The sequence below is a fragment of the Bos mutus genome, chromosome 1, assembly GCF_027580195.1.
Source record: "Bos mutus isolate GX-2022 chromosome 1, NWIPB_WYAK_1.1, whole genome shotgun sequence".
NCBI classification, from domain to species: Eukaryota; Metazoa; Chordata; class Mammalia; order Artiodactyla; family Bovidae; genus Bos; species Bos mutus.
The window spans coordinates 15,271,266-15,290,568 of record NC_091617.1 but is presented as its reverse complement, the minus strand read 5'-3'; positions in this window follow the sequence as shown (position 1 = coordinate 15,290,568).

Here is a 19,303-nt window from a genome sequence, read left to right as displayed (position 1 = left end):
GGATGGCATCACTGACTTGATGGACATGAGTTTGAGTAGGCTCCGGGAGTTGGTATGGACAGGGAAGCCTGGCATGCTGCAGTCCATAGGGTCACAAAGAGTGGGACATGACTGAGCAATAGAGCTGAACTGAACTGAATGTATAGGGACTGAAGAATTATCACTTATGAATAGAAGAAAGAGTAACTGAGCACAGAATTGCAAACTATAAGGTAGCTGCTGTTATTTAGGAGATAACAAGAAAGGACAGAAAAAAAAAAAGGCAATAAAGTAGGAGTCAATATTACTTTTTTTCCCTCCAAATACAATCCTTTGGGAGAATGAAAGTAAAATGGACAGAAACATCATTTTTCCCCCCAAACCTCTTAGCTATTGCTTAAATCCAACTGCTTATCTAGGCTCGTGAGTCTACAGAATGACACTATCAGCAAAATTCCTCAGAATATGACTGCTTAACTGTGACCTTTATAGAAACCCTGTATGCAATAGATTGATGCAATAGATTTTAGCATAGCCATCATGTCACAACCCTCTCATTGTGTCTTTATAAATTGTTTTTCCGTAACTTCTCTGTCCTCCAGTTTATGAAATTCTAGTGATAGCTGCTTACTGGGTTGTCAGGAAAAGCAAGACTAGTTGACTTTAAGATTCTCAAGAAAATTATTTCATGTAGAATTCCACCTCAAGTGGAAATCAAAAAATTTTATACTACCAAGATTCATATTGTTTAAATTCCAGTAAGGTTATGATTACACTTATAACCATTCCTGATTTAGTCTTATCAATTTACTTTACAACCCTCATTCTTTGTATATTTTTTTTTTGTAAGCAGGTAGTTCTAAGATCATGTTTCATAGAGGCAAAGGCTGAGACATAGCTATAGAAAGTCCTTTCAGGATAAAACTATAAAGAAGTGAGAGAAACATACAAAGGGAAGAGGTAAAGATCAAGCTAACATGTGATTTAGGTGAAGGCTAACTTCTTTGATCCCATGAGTAGATCTGGAGCAAAAGCCCTACTCACAGACAAGGGGATTAAGTTTGGTCATTGATCAGAAGTTGCCTAAGAGTGAAAAGAGAGAGAGGAGGAGAGAGGGGGATCATAGCCTCCCAAGCACTGCCCATTGAGGACAATTTTGGTTATTGGATGCAAACATGAGTCATTCCCTTTCAAGACCTCCAACAACTAGTATGGGAACAGTAGCCTTGTACTGAAAATTTTGATGAGGAATCAACAGTACCTGCTATGAGAAAGAACAGAAGCAGTGAGCCAAAAAATGAAGTTGACACAGATTTGTTATTTTCCTTAAAAGATCACAGATGAGCCTAGTGAGAAAATTGCATTTTGGATATACAGCAGCCATCTTTGCCATCACAAACATTTGGAGATAGATGAATTTGGCACTCCCAGAATCTTGTTTCAAATGTCATTCAGTTCAGTTCAGTTCAGTTCAGTTCAGTACTCAGTTATGTCTGACTCTTTGTGACCCCACAAACTTCAGCACGCCAGGCCTCCCTGTCCATCACCAAATCCCAGAGTCCACCCAAACCCATGTCCATTGAGTCCGTGATGCCATCCAACCATCTCATCCTCTGTCGTCCCCTTCTCCTGCCCTCAATCTTTCCCATAATCATGGACTTTTCAAATGAGTCAGCTCTTCGCATCAGATGGCCAAAGTATTGGTGTTTCAGCTTCAACATCAGTCCTTCCAATGAACACCCAGGACCAATCTCATTTAGGATGGATGGGATGGATCTCCTTGCAGTCCAAGGTTTTCTCCAACACCACAGTTCAAAAGCATCAATTCTTCGGTGCCCAGCTTTCTTCACAGTCCAACTTTCACATCCATAAATGACCACTGGAAAAACCATAGCCTTGAAAAGACAGACCTTTGTTGACAAAGTAATGTCTCTGGTTTTTAATATGCTATCTAGGTGGGTCATAATTTTCCTTCCAAGGAGTAAGCATCTTTTAATTTCATGGCTGTAATCACCATCTGCAGTTGTTTTGGAGCCACCCAAACATAAAGTCAGCCACTATTTCCACTGTTTCCCTATCTATTTGCCAAGAAGTAATGGAAATGGATGCCATGATTTTAGTTTTCTGAATGTTGAGCTTTAAGCCAACTTTTTCACATTCCTCTTTCATCAAGAGGCTCTTTAGTTCTTCTTCACTTTCTGCCATAATGGTGGTGGCATCTGCATTTCTGAGGTTATTGATACTTCTCCGGGTAATCTTGATTCCAGCTTGTGGTTCCTTCAGCCCAGCATTCCTCATAATATACACTGCATATAAGTTAAATAGGCAGGGTGACAATATACAGCCTTGATATACTCCTTTTCCTATTTGGAACCAGTCTGTTTTTCCATGTCCTGTTCTAACTGTTGCTTTCTGACCTGCATACAGGTTTCTCAAGAGGCAGGTCAGGTGGTCTGGTATTCCCATCTCTTTCAGAATTTTCCACAGTTTATTATGATCCAAATAGTCAAAGGCTTTGGCATAGTCAATAAATAAGAAATAGATGTTTTTCTGGAACTCTCTTGCTTTTTCCATGATCCAGCAGATGTTGGCAATTTGATCTTTGGTTCCTCTGCCTTTTTTAAAACCAGTTTGAACATCTGGAAGTTCACGGTTTACATATTTTTGAAGCCTGGCTTTGACAATGTTGAACATTACTTTACTAGTGTGTGAGATGAGTGCAATTGTGAGGTAGTTTGAGCACTCTTTGGCATTGCCTTTCTTTGGGACTGGAATGAAAACAGACCTTTTCCAGTCCTGTGGCCACTGCTGAGTTTTCTAAATTTGCTGGCATGTTAAGTGCAGCCCTTCACAGCATCATCTTTCAGGATTTGAAATAGCTCAACTGGAATTCCATCACCTCAACTAGCTTTGTTCGTAGTGATGCTTCCTAAGGCCCACTTGACTTCACATTCCAGGATGTCTGGCTCTAGGTGAGTGTGAATGATCACACCATCATGATTATCTGGGTTGTGAAGATCTTTTTTGTACAGTTCTTCTGTGTATTCTTGCCACCTCTTCTTAATATTTTCTGCTTCATGTAGGTCCATACAATTTCTGTCCTTTCTTGAGCCCATCTTTGCATGAAATGTTTCCTCGGTATCTCTAATTTTCTTGAAGAGACCTCTAGTCTTTCCCATTCTATTGTTTTCCTCTATTTCTTTGCATTGATCGATAAGGAAGGCTTTCTTATCTCTCCTAGCTATTCTTTGGAACTCTGCATTCAAATGGGTATATCTTCCCTTTTCTCCTTTGCTTTTTGCTTCTCTTCTTTTCACAGCTATTTGTAAGGCCTCCTCAGACAGCCATTTTGCTTTTTATATTTCTTTTTCTTGGAGATGGTCTTGATTCTTGTCTCCTGTACAATGTCACGAACCTCCATCCATAGTTCATCAGGCACTCTGTCTATCAGATCTAGTCCCTTAAATCTATTTCTTATTTCCACTGTATAGTCATAAGGGATTTGATTTAGGTCATACCTGAATGGTCTAGTGGTTTTCCCCACTTTTTTCAATTTAAGTCTGAGTTTGGAAATAAGGAGTTCATGATCTGAGCCACAGTCTGCCTCCGGTCTTGTTTTTGCTGACTGTATAGAGCTTCACATGTGATTAGTTAGATTTATTCATAATTTCCTCTAAATTCCACATCATAATCATGTACTATATGAAGCTATGGGAAAAGAGAAATGGGCCCAAGCTTTGTTATCTAATTATAGATAATCAAGACAGGAAAATATCACAAGATAGGAAAAAAATATTGCTAAGCAAAGACATTGTTAATGGCCCACTGAAGAGAAAAAAGAAAGATTAAGGAGAAATATAACCGAGTTTGAAATGTCCTCTGATATCACATATCAGCCCCTTAGGTTGAGGACAGAGGCATGTCACCAATACGTTAAATATCCTTCTTTAATCTTACATGGTAATCTGTATGTCTTCACTCTTCCAACGAAACCAATTATCCAGTAATTTCCTGTGTTCATACTTTTACTAATAATTTGGAGGAAAAAACCACTTATCTACCTTACTCAGTACAATGAAAAATACACAAAATCAGTACAGAATACAGACAATGTACTCAACTACTCACTTGAGTCAAAATACTTAAAAGAGACAATAGAGCATGAGAAGGAACAATGGCATAATAGTTCTTTAATGTTAAATATAAATCCTTTTGGGAGAAAATTAGACTGTTTTGAGGCTAACTCAGCCATAAAGTTCATATTTCATTTAAATATATGTGTATATAAATAAATAAATAAATATATATATATATACATTTTTATATATATATATATACACACACACATACATGCTGCTGCTACTGCTGCTAAGTCACTTCAGTTGTGTCCACCTCTGTGCAACCCCATAGATGGCAGCCCACCAGGCTCCCCCATCCCTGGGATTCTCCAGGTAAGAACACTGGAGTGGGTTGCCATTTCCTTCTCCAATGCATGAAAGTGAAAAGTGAAAATTAAGTCGCTCAGTCGTGTCCGACTCTTCGCGACCCCATGGGCTGCAGCCCACCAGGCTCCTCCATCCATGGGATTTTGCAGGCAAGAGTACTGGAGTGGGGTGCCATTGCCTTCTCCAATACACACACACACACACACACACACACACATATATATACATATATATATATGTATACAGAGAAAGAGAGAGAGAGAGAGAGAGAGAGATGCTCCCTGGTTGTCTATTAGGATTCGGTGCTCTCAGCACCATGGCCAGGGTTCAATTTCTCATCAATGAAGCCTTTCTTCTAGGGCTTCCCTGGTGGCTTCCCACCTGCGATGCAGGAGGCCATGTTTTGGATCCTTAGGTTGGAAAGATCCCCTAGAGAAGGAAAAGGTAACCCACTCCTATATTCTTGTCTGGGAAATCCCATGGAGAAAAGAGTCTGTCAGGCTATATTCCATGGGGTCACAAAAGAGTCAGACACAACTTAGTGACTAAACAAAAACAACAATATATAGAGAGTACATGCATACACATAGCTTTAAAAGCTGTTTTCATCATGCCTCTCTTAAGGGAGTGGAATAAACAGACTATGTACAAAATGTGTTCAGGGTATAGTCCAGTGCTTTAAGGCTGGTTTTTCTTACTATCCAGTGTGTTACTATGGCTCATTCCTTAATGAGAAATTTAACCAGAGGTTTTAAAAAATTGATGATAGTAAAGGTTCTGCAATAGACTCTGCCCAGTCTTAACACAGAGCTATTTAGCATAGGTGTTTCTATAACTGTGATAACAGTGCCAGGTTTGATTTTGTTTATAGTGCCATAGGGACATACCACAGCTTGTGGTTTCAGACGAGCTAGCATCTGGCACAGTGTAAATGGGAGGGAGGAATTCTACTTGCGTACTACTAAAATGTTTGCTAACACAAACTTTCTCAGGCTTTCCTGTTCTCCCTCCCGCATTGCACTTTTTTCTCTCTCCATTTTTTCACATTGCAAATGGATCAAAAGACCCATTTATTGAAGAACCCTAAACATCAAAGAGAGATATAATTGAGAGCAATTAGTGCATTCCTTAATGGCAGCTCACTCCAGTGTTCTTGCCTGGAGAATCCCAGGGATGGGAGACCCTGGTGGGCTGGCGTCTATGGGGTCGCAGAGTTGGACACAACTGAAGTGACTTAGCAGCAGCAGCAGCAGCAGCAGCAGCAGTGCATTTCTTACTAAAACAAGATGGTTTCCCTTAAAGTGTTCTTATTTATTTTTATTTGCTTAATGAAGCATTATTGATCACTCAGTGAGCTTTTAATTACACTAATCATTTTAACAATCAAATAGTTCTGTGCAATTTTTTCAGAGATCACATTTAGAAGCTATGTGTTTTACACTTTTTATTTTGAAGTAAATTAAATTGTTTGAAGCCCGTTCTTGCTAGTCCTCTTCAAACATCTACAGGAATATACAAAAATAGTAATAAAATGTTCACAATAAAGTTCTATACCAAAAATTAATTTTACTGGAATGAAATAGACAGTCTGATGTCTTTGAGTCTGAATCCATTAAACAGTATGGTTATTATATTTTTTCCTATTTCCATTCTGCCCTAGTTGGATCTATAATTTATTTCTGCAGTTTCACACACTCAGCACTTCCATCTATAAATTATTTCCAACAAGTTATGTTTGATACTCTGAATATTTGTAAATGATCACCAATCTACCCTCCTATAAGCAAAGGTTATTTTCTAGTCATATAAAGATAAATTGTACAAAAATAAAGTAGAACCATTGCAGAGCCAGGCCAGTGCCACAGCCTCCTGAGTGGCCTCAATAGGCATTTTCTGGCTTACTGCTCCTTTGTGGCTTCAGGTGTTAGCCCTGATTCTTAATAAAAGAGATGCAACTGCCAGTATAAGGAACAAACACATCTATTCTACAGATACGTTTGGTATTTATAGTGTTTAAAATAAGTTACAACTAACATTTTCAAGTTGAAAGATTTCACGTAAATGTACAAAAATACATCTCTTGAAAAACTGCAAGTGGTGATGGCAATGAGTGCTAACTTGAACCTGCCAGCACTTGGCAGCAGTTGAGTTGTGACTGCTTTCCTTAGTTGGCAATGCCCACCATGGTATCTAGTCACCTGGGAAATTCGTGTCAACTTAAACCTGGCTTATTTTGCCCACTTAAATATCCGAGACCCCTGTGCAGATTTGAGTTTGGGAACCCTACCCGCACAGATTTTGTAATTGTAGCTATGTTTTTTGTTGTTTTGGATTCTACATAGTCAATATAAGTATTCTGCAATTCAAACAAGTGCCAACAGGTATTAGGAAGCACCATGGTCATACCTCCTGAAAGATGATGCTGTGAAAGTGCTACATTCAATATGTCAGGAAATTTGGAAAACTCAGCACTGGCCACAGGACTGGAAAAGGTCTGTTTTCATTCCAATCCCAAATAAAGGAATGCCAATGAATACTCAAACTACCACACAATTGCACTCATCTCACATGCTAGTAAACTAAAGCTCAAAATTCTCCAAGCCGGGCTTCAGCAGTACGTGAACCATGAACTTCCAGATGTTCAAGCTGGCTTTAGAAAAGGCAGAGGAACCAAAGATCAAATTGCCAACATCTGCTGGATCATGGAAAAAGCAAGAGAGTTCCAGAAAAACATCTATTTCTGCTCTATTGACTATGCCAAAGCCCTTGACTGTGTGGATCACAATAAACTGTGGAAAATTCTGAAAGAGATGGGAATACCAGACCATCTGACCTATCTCTTGAGAAACCTAAATGCAGGTCAGGAAGCAACAGTTAGAACTGGACATGGAACAACAGACTGGTTCCAAATAGGAAAAGGAGTACGTCAAGGCTGTATATTGTCACCCTGCTTATTTAATTAATATGCAGAGTACATTATGAGAAATGCTGGGCTGGAAGAAGCACAAGCTGTAATCAAGATTGCCTGGAGAAATATCATAACCTCAAGTATGCAGATGACACCAGCCTTGTGGCAGAAAGTGAAGAGGAACTAAAAACCTTTTTGATGAAAATGAAAGAAGAGAGTGAAAAGGTTGACTTGAAGCTCAACATTCATAAAACTAAGATCATGGCATCTGGTGCCATCACTTCATGGGAAATAGATGGGGAAACAGTGGAAACAGTGTCAGACTTTATTTTTGGGGGCTCCAAAGTCACTGCCAATGGTGATTGCAGCCATGAAATTAAAAGACGCTTACTCCTTAGAAGGTAAGTTATGAGCAACCTAGACAGCATATTAAAAAGCAAAGACATTACTTTGCCAACAAAGGTCCGTCTAGTCAAGGGTATGGTTTTTCCAGTGGTCATGTATGGATGTGAGAGTTGGATTGTGAAGAAAGCTGAGCACCGAAGAATTGATGCTTTTGAACTGTACTATTGGAGAAGACCCTTGAGAGTCCCTTGGACTACAAGGAGATCCAATCAGTCCATCCTAAAGGAGATCAGCCCTGGGATTTCTTTGGAAGGACTGATGTTGAAGTTGAAACTCCAATACTTTGGCCACCTCATGCAAAGAGTTGACTCGTTGGAAAAAACCCCGATGCTGGGAGGGATTGCGGGCAGGAGGAGAAGGGGTTGACAGAGGATGAGATGGCTGGATGGCATCACCGACTCGATGGACATGAGTTTGGGTAAACTCCAGGAGTTGATGGTGGACAGGTATGCCTGGCGTGCTATAATTCATGGGGTCGCAAAGAGTCAGACACGTCTGAGCGATTGAATTGAACTGAACAGCAGGATGATCAATGCTGCATGACTGAGCATGAGCTCTGGAAATTGTCTGCCCAGGTTTTAAGTGTAATGCTGCTTAGCAATGCTATTTGAAACTACTATTTTGTCATTCTATGCCTCATTTGAAAAACAGAGAATATCTGGGAATTAATAATATGCTCGAGGAAAGTTATATAATAATCTAATATAATATATTCATGATATATGTTGCTTAACTTTCTGTCAAGTAGGTATATGTGAAGACCAATTTGCATATCTGAAGCAATGTGTTTTAGAGTGTTATAATTAGCAAACAACAGAGTTGGATTCAAACCAAGTTCTCCATGTTTCTGAAGCCAGTTACATCTACTCTCTTGATGTCTTCATCTTCTCTTTGGAACAGCTAGAACTCCACCTTTAGTTGCAGACATAATTTCTACAAAACCTAAAGATAGTTACAAAAAGAGTTGTATAATAGACATGAAAAAACCAGTCAAATGCTGGTAACATTTCCTCAATTCAGTTCAATCAGTAAGTCGTGTCTGACTCTTTGAGACCCCATGGACTGGAGCATGCCAGGCTTCCCTGTCCATCACCAACCCCCAGAGTTTACTCAAACTCATCTCCATTGAGTTGGTGATCCAACCATCTCATCCTCTGTCATAACCTTCGCCTCCCACATTCAATCTTTCCCAACATCAGGGTCTTTTCAAATGGTCAGTTCTTCACATTAGGCAGCCAAAGTATTGGAGTTTCAGTTTCAGCATCAGTCTTTCCAATGAATATTCAGGACTGATTTCCTTTAGGATGGACTGGTTGGATCTCCTTGAAGTCCAAGGGACTCTCAAGAGTCTTCTCCAACACCACAGTTCAAAAACATCAATTCTGTGGTGTTCAGCTTTCTTTATATTCCAACTCTTACATCCATACATGACTACCTGAAAAACCACAGGTTTGGCTAGACGGATCTTTGTTGGCAAAGTAATGTCTCTGCTTTTTAATATGCTGTCTAAGTAGGTCATAACTTTCCTCCAAGGAGCAAGTGTCTTTTAGTTTCATGACTTCAGTCACCATCTTCAGTGATTTTGGAGTCCCCCCAAATAAAATTTCACACTATTTCCATTATTTCTCCCTTCTATTTGCCATGACTTGACGGGACCAGATGCCATGATCTTAGTTTCCTGAACGTTGAGCTTTAAGCCAACTTTTTCACTCTGCTCTTTCACTTTCATCAAGAGGCTCTTTAGTTCTTCTTCACTTATTGCCATAAGTGTGGTGTCATTTGTATATCAGGTTATTGATATTTCCCCTGGCAATCCTGATTCCAGCTTGTGCTTCATCCAGCATAGCACTTCTCATGATGTACTCTGCATAAAATTTAAATAAGCAGGATGACAGTATACAGCTTTGACATACTCCTTTCCTGATCTGGAACCAGTCTGTTGTTCCATGTCTAGTTCTAACTGTTTCTTCTTGACCTGTATACAGATATCTCAGGAGGCAAGTCAGGTGATGGTATTCCCTGAAATAAAGATAGTATTATTCTCTGGAATAAATAAAGATGGTATTCCCATCTCTTTAAGAATCTTCCACAGTTTGTTGTGATACACACAGGCAAAGGTTTTGGCACAGTCAATAAAGCAGAAATAGATGTTTTTCTGGAACTCTCTTGCTTTTTTGATGATCAAACAAGATGTTGGCAATTTGATTTCTGGTTCCTCTGCCTTTTCTAAATCCAGCTTGAACATCTGGAATTTCACAGCTCATTTTCTGTTGAAGCCTGGTTTGGAGAATTTTGAGCATTTCTTTACTAGCATGTGAGATGAGTGCAATTGTGTGGTAGCTTGAGTATTCATTGGCATTGCCTTTCTTTGAGATTGGAATGAAAACGGACCTATTCCAGTCCTGTGGCCACTGTTGAGTTTCCCAGTTTTGTTGGCATATTGAGTGAAACACTTTCACAGCATCATCTTTTAGGATTTGAAATAGCTCAACTGGAATTCCATCACCTCCACTAGCTTTGTTCATAGTGGTGCTTTCTAAGGCCCACTTGACGTTGCATTCCAGGATGTCTGGCTCTAGGTGAATGATCACACCATTGTGATTATCTGGGTCATGAAAATCTTTTTTGTATATTTTTTCTGTGTATTCTTGCCACCTCTTCTTTATATCTTCTGCTTCTGTTAGGTCCCTACCATTTCTGTCCTTTATTGATCCCATCTTTGCATGAAATGCTCCCTTGGTATCTCTAATATTCTTGAAGAGATCTCTAGTCTTTCTCATTCTATTGTTTTCCTCTATTTCTTTTCATTGCTCACTAACATATCCTACTTATCCTTAACCAACAATTTGTTACTTCAATTAGTTGATAACAAATATAAAAAATGTAAAAATATATGTATAGCAATTTTTTAATGGTCCTACTAGGCTCTATACTTTTTTTTTTTAAAGAAGAAAACATAGAGGGTAAGTCGCTTGATATTGGTTTTGGCAGTGATTTTTTTTTCATTTGACACCAAAATCAAAGGCAAGAAACAAAACAAAAAATATACAAGAGGGACTACATCAAACTAAAACTTCTGCACAGAAAAGAATACCATTAACAAAATGAAAAGGTAAGTTATGAAACAAGAGAAACTATTTCCAAACCATGTATCTGATAAGGGACTAATATCCAAAATACAAAAAGAACTGCTCAAGCGATAGGAAAAAAACATCCAATTAAAGAATGGGCAGACGATCTGCACAGACATACTGATGCCCAACAAGTACAAAAAAATTGTTCAGTTTCTCTAATAATCCCAAAATGAGAATCAAAACCACAGTGAAATATCACCTCACATCTGTTAGAATGGCTATTATTAAAAAGCAAAAAATGACAAGTCTTGGTGAGGATGTGGAGCAAAGGAAACCTTGTGCACTGTTGGTGGGAATGGAAATTGGTGCTACCATTATGGAAAACAGTATGGAGGTCCTCAAAAATTTAAAAGAACTACCATATGATTTCACAATTCCACTTCTAGGTATTTATCTAAAGAAAACATAAACACTAATTCAAAAAGATATATACACACCCATGTTTATAGCAGCATCGTTTACAATAGCCAAGATATAGAAACAACATTAGTGTCCATTAATGGATGATTGAATAATGAAGATGTAAGATATATATATATATATATATATATATATATACACACACACACACACATACCTACACATACATAGTGACATATTAGTCATAGAGAAAGAATGAAATGTTGCCATTTTTTGACAATAAGAATGGACCTCAAGTTATTATGCTAAGTGAAGTAAGGCAGACAGAGAAAGACTTCCCTTTTATGTGGAATCTTTAAACCAAACAAACTTATCAGTACTATGGATGAAAAATAGCACCTGCCCTAACAGTAAGCAAAGTATATCATGGCCACAAAGCCATCACTCAACTGCTGCCTGGACCTGCACACTGAGGGGATTCAAGATGGAGAAAATAGGACACTGTCCCTAGACAGATGCACATCAAAGGAATCATTTCAATGAGCCCAACTCTTGCATCTTCCCATACATAGAAAAGCACTAGGTACATTGACTTGATATTTTTTTTTTCTTTAACAGAAATCTTTAGATGTTCCAACTACTGTTTGTTTGTTTGTTTTTTGTTGTTGTTGTTGTTATAAAACTCCTATATATGCTGGCTCCTCTCTTACCTCTTTGTAGCAGTTCTTCACAGTTACCTGAGGGGTTACTTAAGAACTCCGGCTTCCCTGGTGGCTCAGACAATAAAGATTCTGCCTGCAATGTGGGAGCCCTGGGTTCAATCCTGAATTGGGAAGATCCCCTGGAGGAGGGCAAGGCAAACCACTCCAGTATTCTTGCCTGGAGAATCCCCATGGACAGAGGAGCCTGGTGGGCTACAGTCCATGGTGTTGCAGAGTCAGATATGACTGAGTGACTAAGCACACACACAAGTCCTCAGGAAGTCCATAAAATAGAACATAATTCTCAAGTTTTAAATTATGCATTTTTCAGTTAACAATGCAGGGAAAAGATTGGTGGTTGCAACAGCTGCAAGAAACAGGTTATGGGGTAATGGAGAAATGTATGGACTTTTTATTTTAGTTTCAATAAATTGAATAAAATGTTTTAAAAAGTAAGGGATGTTGGAGGAAATTTATTCTAGACCCAAAGTTCTATTGACATCTGATAATAAATATTTATTTACATCTGATAGCATAGTATTTTATGGATAGAAAATTTGAGCTTGGATGCAAATACCACTTATATCAAGGATTTTGCATTTGAAGGCTGTAAAGGGTGTCAAGGGCTTTGATTCAATACTCCTTTCAATAGTATTATAAATACTGAGAATGAGGAATGTATACTGGCTTTATTTCAACTGAAGACACTACTTACAAACAGAGTTAAGTCTAGATACCAGATTTTCTAATAACAAGCTTTGAGAAATGCATATGGAAATTATAGTTTTGACTTTGACAATTTTATGGAATAACTTGTTAATTCAATATGCAGTAATTATTTGCCTAATATGCCACATACATTCTATACATGTTTATTAATGGACATCTGATCAGATCAGATCAGATCAGTTGCTCAGTCGTTTCCGACTCTTTGCGACCCCATGAATCGCAGCACGCCAGGCCTCCCTGTCCATCACCAACTCCCGGAGTTCACTCAGACTCATGTCCATCGAGTCAGTGATGCCATCCAGCCAGCTCATCCTCTGTCGTCCCCTTCTTCTCCTGCCCCCAATCCCTCCCAGCATCAGAGTCTTTTCCAATGAGTCAACTCTTCGCATGAGGTGGACAAAGTACTGGAGTTTCAGCTTTAGCATCATTCCTTCCAAAGAAATCCCAGGGCTGATCTCCTTCAGAATGGACTGGGTGGATATCCTTGCAGTCCAAGGGACTCTCAAGAGTCTTCTCCAGCACCACAGTTCAAAAGCATCAAGTCTTCAGTGCTCAGCCTTCTTTACAGTCCAACTTTCACATACATACATGACCACAGGAAAAACCATAACCTTGACTAGACGAACCTTTGTTGGCAAAGTAATGCCTCTGCTTTTGAATATGCTATCTAGGTTGGTCATAACTTTCATTCCAAGGAGTAAGCATCTTTTAATTTCATGGCTGCAGTCACCATCTGTAGTGATTTTGGAGCCCAGAAAAATAAAGTCTGACACTGTTTCCACTGTTTCCCCATCTATTTCCCATGAAGTGGTGGGACCGGCAGCCATGATCTTCGTTTTCTGAATGTTGAGCTTTAAGCCAACTTTTTCACTCTCCTCTTTCACTTTCATCAAGAGGCTTTTGAGTTCCTCTTCACTTTCTGCCATAAGGGTGGTGTCATCCGCATATCTGAGGTCATTGATATTTCTCCCAGCAATCTTGATTCCAGCTTGTGTTTCTTCCAGCCCAGCGTTTCTCATGATGTACTTTGCATATAAGTTAAATAAACAGGGTGACAATATACAGCCTTGACGAACTCCTTTTCCTATTTGGAACCAGTCTGTTGTTCCATGTCCAGTTCGAACTGTTGCTTCCTGACCTGCATACAAATTTCTCAAGAGGCAGATCAGTTGTTCTGGTATTCCCATCTCTTTCAGAATTTTCCACAGTTTATTGTGATCCACACAGTCAAAGGCTTTGGCATAGTCAATAAAGCAGAAATAGATGTTTTTCTGGAACTCTCTTGCTTTTTCCATGATCCAGCGGATGTTGGCAATTTGATCTCTGGTTCGTCTGCCTTTTCTAAAACCAGCTTGAACATCAGGAAGTTCACGGTTCACATATTGCTGAAGCCTGGCTTGGAGAATTTTGAGCATTACTTTACTAGCGTGTGAGATGAGTGCAATTGTGCAGTAGTTTGAGCATTCTTTGGCATTACCTTTCTTTGGGATTGGAATGAAAACTGACCTTTTCCAGTCCTCTGGCCACTGCTGAGTTTTCCAAATTGGCTGGCATATTGAGTGCAGCACTTTCACAGCATCATCTTTCAGGATTTGGAATAGCTCAACTGGAATTCCATCACCTCCACTAGCTTTGTTCGTATATAAAGCTAATAGTACACCTGTCCACATGTGGTTTATTTTTTTATGTTGAAGAAGTCAAATTGTGAGCAAAATTTGTAAATAAATATGGAAATTATAGATTGTGATGACAGTGCTGACTGTGTTTATATGGAGATTAGCAGTTTTGCACATATAGATGGGGCTGGGAGTGGTGAAATAAAGAAACTCATATTTTTACTGCCCATTTATCTTGATAAGAAGTAGCCTGATCGAATAATTTTAACTAGAATATGCCCCCTAAATTAGTATGTCATTAAGTATGAGTATGAAATATGTCCTGATCAGCTGGAAATTAATGTCCAGAAGGAAATAATTAGTTCAATAACAGAATGAGAAGGAAAATATAAAGTAACTCTTTTCATTTCCAGTAATGGCACAGTGAAAATATTGTGTGTGCAGAATTATCCTTATCCAGCACTCAGGAGTTTATAGCCTATAGTGCACTTCCATATGTATTATCATCAGTGACAGACAATACTTAAACTAAGACTAAGAAACCTGCAGTTATTTGACTAAACTCTTGCCTCAGTCAAGTGCCAGATCTGAGTATCTAATCTGAGAGTTTCTCTATACACACTGTATTTAATTTGATATGCTTAAAGCCCAGGATAAGGTATCTGGAAAAACACATTGGAGATGTTAATCATATATTAATGAATTCTTTTTAAAAAGAAGATGAATGTATATTACCTCTAAGGGATATTTCTTTGTTTAAATCCTTAACATCTACATAAATAAAGATGCACAATTTAAGTTTAGCATGTGCTTTGTAACTCCAGCATTCAAGGTGGTGCAATATCTAAAAATCAAATCTTAATCTAATTTCATGTCCATTTTCTTATTTCACTCTTGAGGTCTTAGTTGCATAGAACTGAATTGAACATCAACTGATTCAAGGCTTTTGTTTTATATTTCTGTGTTCTGAATTTTTCTTATATTGCTATTATTCCTTTCACCTTCCATTCCCAATTGCATATACTGCTTCTCTGAGATGCCTATCCAATGCTTTTAGCTTTCATTCCAAGACATTTTCTGAACATTCATTTAGGTATCCATTTATCTTTTAAAATACAAATAAATAATATAAGAAATATAAAACATTTTATAATAATATATACTGTATTATAATATAGTGCTTCACTGGTAGCTCAGCTGGTAAAGAATCCTTTTACATTCAAATTGTTAGAAGAATTCAGTTTCTTGTGGTTGTAAAAAAATATACTGTGGGCAAAAATAAAGTACTGTGCTTCAGTTAGAATCATTGAAATTGGATGCATATAGACCATCCATCCCAATTGATAGAGTTCATTCTTTTTGTGTTTAGAGAATCATAGAACAAATTCAGTTAATCTTTACATTAGTTCTGTGTTGCCACTATATAACACATGACCACAAACTTGGCAGCTTAAAATAGCACATATTTATTATATTGTAGTTCTATAGTTTGGACTCGGGGATAAAATCAAGGTGTCGGTAATGTTGCATTTCTTCGGAAAGCTCTAGAGGAAAATCTGCTTCCATTTTCATTCAAACTGCTACAAGAATTCATTTTCTTGTGGTTGTCAGCTGTGGCCATTCCTAGCTGTCAGAAACCGCCCACGTCCCTTGGTTCATGACTCCCTTCCTCTATGTAAAGCCAACAATAAAAAGTCAAGTCCCTCTCATGATTGAATCTCTCTTGCCTCTTTTTCCATGCTACCTCTCTGACACAAGACAAGGAATATTCTCCAGTTTTTAAGAGTTTATGCAATTATTTTGGGACTAAGCAAATATTGAGAAGAGTATGAATGTAAAGTAAGGTCAACTTTCCAGAGGGCCACTTGGCCCTCAAGGGTAATCTATTGAAGTTAAACAAATACACATCCTATTTCCACTGATGATCTGATCTTCTACGTAAAATAAGTAGTATAATGATACATGAATAGCATTGAAAATGCATACGAATATGTACATCTGTGAATTTCTTATCACATTTATGAAATACTGACCATGATGTATTTTTAAAACAAACCAAAAAATACAAACAGCCTGTGGTAAGAGTCTACATTTGTTTAAAATGCACAAATGTGTATTTTTATTTGTTAGTAAAGAGTGTAATTCTATAAAGTATATATACCAAAGTTTTTATTTCAAGATGGATACTTATATCAGTGTACATCTTGCCTTTTTTGTGTATATTTTATTATCAGATTTTGAGTTATGCTGTTTATTTAAAATCATAAAAAGTAAAAATATATGCAAAATAAAAATATACTTGTTCAATATACTTGTCAAGTACTAGAAGCAACTTACCAAAGAGAGAAAACCATAATCTTCTTCCCTTGAAATACTATTTCAGAAATTTTAACTTGTCTTCTGCTTTTAGTATCTTTATGTCTGGACAATAAAGATAAATGAGATAAAACGTACAGTCAGAGGACACTGAAAATACATTTTGATAAACTGTGCCCACTTATACTTTAAAACAGAGCACATTATAAATTGCTTTTCATTTTTAGACTCACAATTTTAAATATTCACACTCTATTAGGTAGGAAGAGCAATCATTAAGTAGTTACACAAAGTAAAATTTTGCACAATTGCTGCATGATAGATCTCTTTATTTTTTGGAAGTAATCATGATGAACGTGAGATAATCTTCACTCAATTCTATACTTAAAAATTGGAAGATAGAGAAAAATAGACTCTGAGGCTCCAAAATTGTAGTTTGAAAAATATAAAAAAAATATAGATCCAGATATCTTTGGGGAGCTTTTTTGTTTTTAACTTTTTTTGTTTTTAATTTTTTATATTATGTTTTTTGTCCTACTATTAGGTAGAACATTATCTTTCACATCTCAAATGGTATATACATCTCTTGTATATTTTTATTTTTTCTAGATCCCACGTGTCTGATCCCTACATTATTTACTCTGTACTGTACTCTTGTTTGGAGAAGGAAATGGCAACCCACTCCAGTGTTCTTGCCCGGAGAGTCCCAGGGATGGGGGAGCCTGGTGGCCTGCTGTCTATGGGGTCGCACAGAGTCAGACACGACTGAAGCAATTTAGCAGCAGCAGCAGTACTCTTGTTTAACCTGCATGAAATTTTTTCTATAAATTTGACATCATATGGCATTTTCAAACACTTCACCACTGAAAAGCAGCATAGGCTAAAAAAAAAAATAATAATTCTTATTTTTCATCTTTTTTTTTGTTTGCTCATAAGTTTGTGTAAAATTTTTAGATAATACTTTCATCTGTTTCAAAGTCAGCTCTAGAAATTATACAGTTATTATTTTCCTGCTTATATTTGTTCTCCAGTTTTCTCCCTTCTTGGGTCATTCAAATTATCTTTTTTAAAGATAAATTTCCAGAGATATTCCATGTAAAACAAAGAAATAAGCATATATATTTAGTCCTTTTTTAAAGAAAATATTATTCACACTGTTCTACACCTTGGTTTTTACTCTAATATTCCTGGTCATTATTTCTTAATAGTAACCAGAGATTCCCTTTTTTTCCCATATTTTTTTTTACATATTATCTGAGTATTTAACAAATATGTCTGACAAAATCTCTAAATGTGACATTTAGTGTGTTCCCAATTTTAGCCATTAAAAGTGATGCTACCCAGAGGGATGGTACGGGGAGAGAGGGGGGAGGGAGGTAAAGGATGGGGAACACGTGTACACCCGTAACAGATTCATGTTGATGTATGGCAAAACCAATATAATATTGTAAATTAATTAGTCTCCAATTAAAATAAATAAATTTACATTTAAAAAAGTGATGCTACAATAAATAGCCTTATAAATAGTAATGTCCTACATATCTGGGTATTTTTACAAGATAGATCCCTGGAAGTGAAGTTACTGGGTCAAGGATAAATATGTGTGATTTTGAAGTCTGAATCATCTTAAAAGAAAAAGAATAATGAATGTAGTCTTCTAAATAAAAATATACTTATGATATTTACCAGCCTATCACTTTTACCAAATTGCTGGTACAAGACAAACTGAGGCACATACATATCTCATGTTGAGCCTCTCAGTTTTATTCTTGTTTTCTAAAATTATTCCTTTTATTCTAGCTTCTTTAAAAACATATTATTGGAGTGACTTTCAAAGCTTCTTTATACATATACAAATAACAACATATGACAATGTTAAATTTTAGAGAACCCTCAAGAGAGACATACTTTAACAAGTCAAAACTTTAAATAAATACGTTGGCTTTATAGAATGCATAATATGTTGCCAAGTAATTTGAAACAGTTTGTTTTGGAGGGAAAAATGGAGCCCAAGTAAAATCCTTTTGCACACCTGAAGTCCTCAGAGATGCATTCAGCACTTTATTGCTGTATGAGGCCATAGAAAGCAATCCTTCTGTGGTAAAGACATTTATGATGAACTCCTGTGAAACATCCAAACACAGGCTTTATAAAATTTAAGCAGGTTCCCATTTCCACTCTTTCAATTATATTTGTTCATATAATATGTAATTAAGGCATATAGTCTTTTTTTTAAGTTATTTTTCATTCACAAGAATATTTATAAGATGTATAAATATTATTAACACCCGATTCTCAATTTTACTGATAAAAAGAATTCCATGTCCAATTTCATGAATATTTTGTTTGTTGGCTTAGCAATTTTGTTTCTATTCTGAAGTGTCCATGTTGTTTATAACAAAGCCTCCTAGTAAATAATTATCCACCAGATGGTATTATTTGATTATTTAGATATTAACCAGTCTCAGATTTTAATTGGTAAAATGATTTTCTTACAGAATGAACTAGTAATAGAGTCAAGCTGTGGCTAAAATAGCTCTTCTCTCAGGGGTTTCTAGAACTGAGAAAGATTTTTTAAAATTTACTTTGTGAAGTGCCCAATGTGCATGAATTGAATGTTTTTCTTTCCATGAGAACTGAAAAGAATACCAATATATTCCTCAATTCTTTGTTAAACTGTTCCGAATTTTTTCTAAAGAAATATTATAAA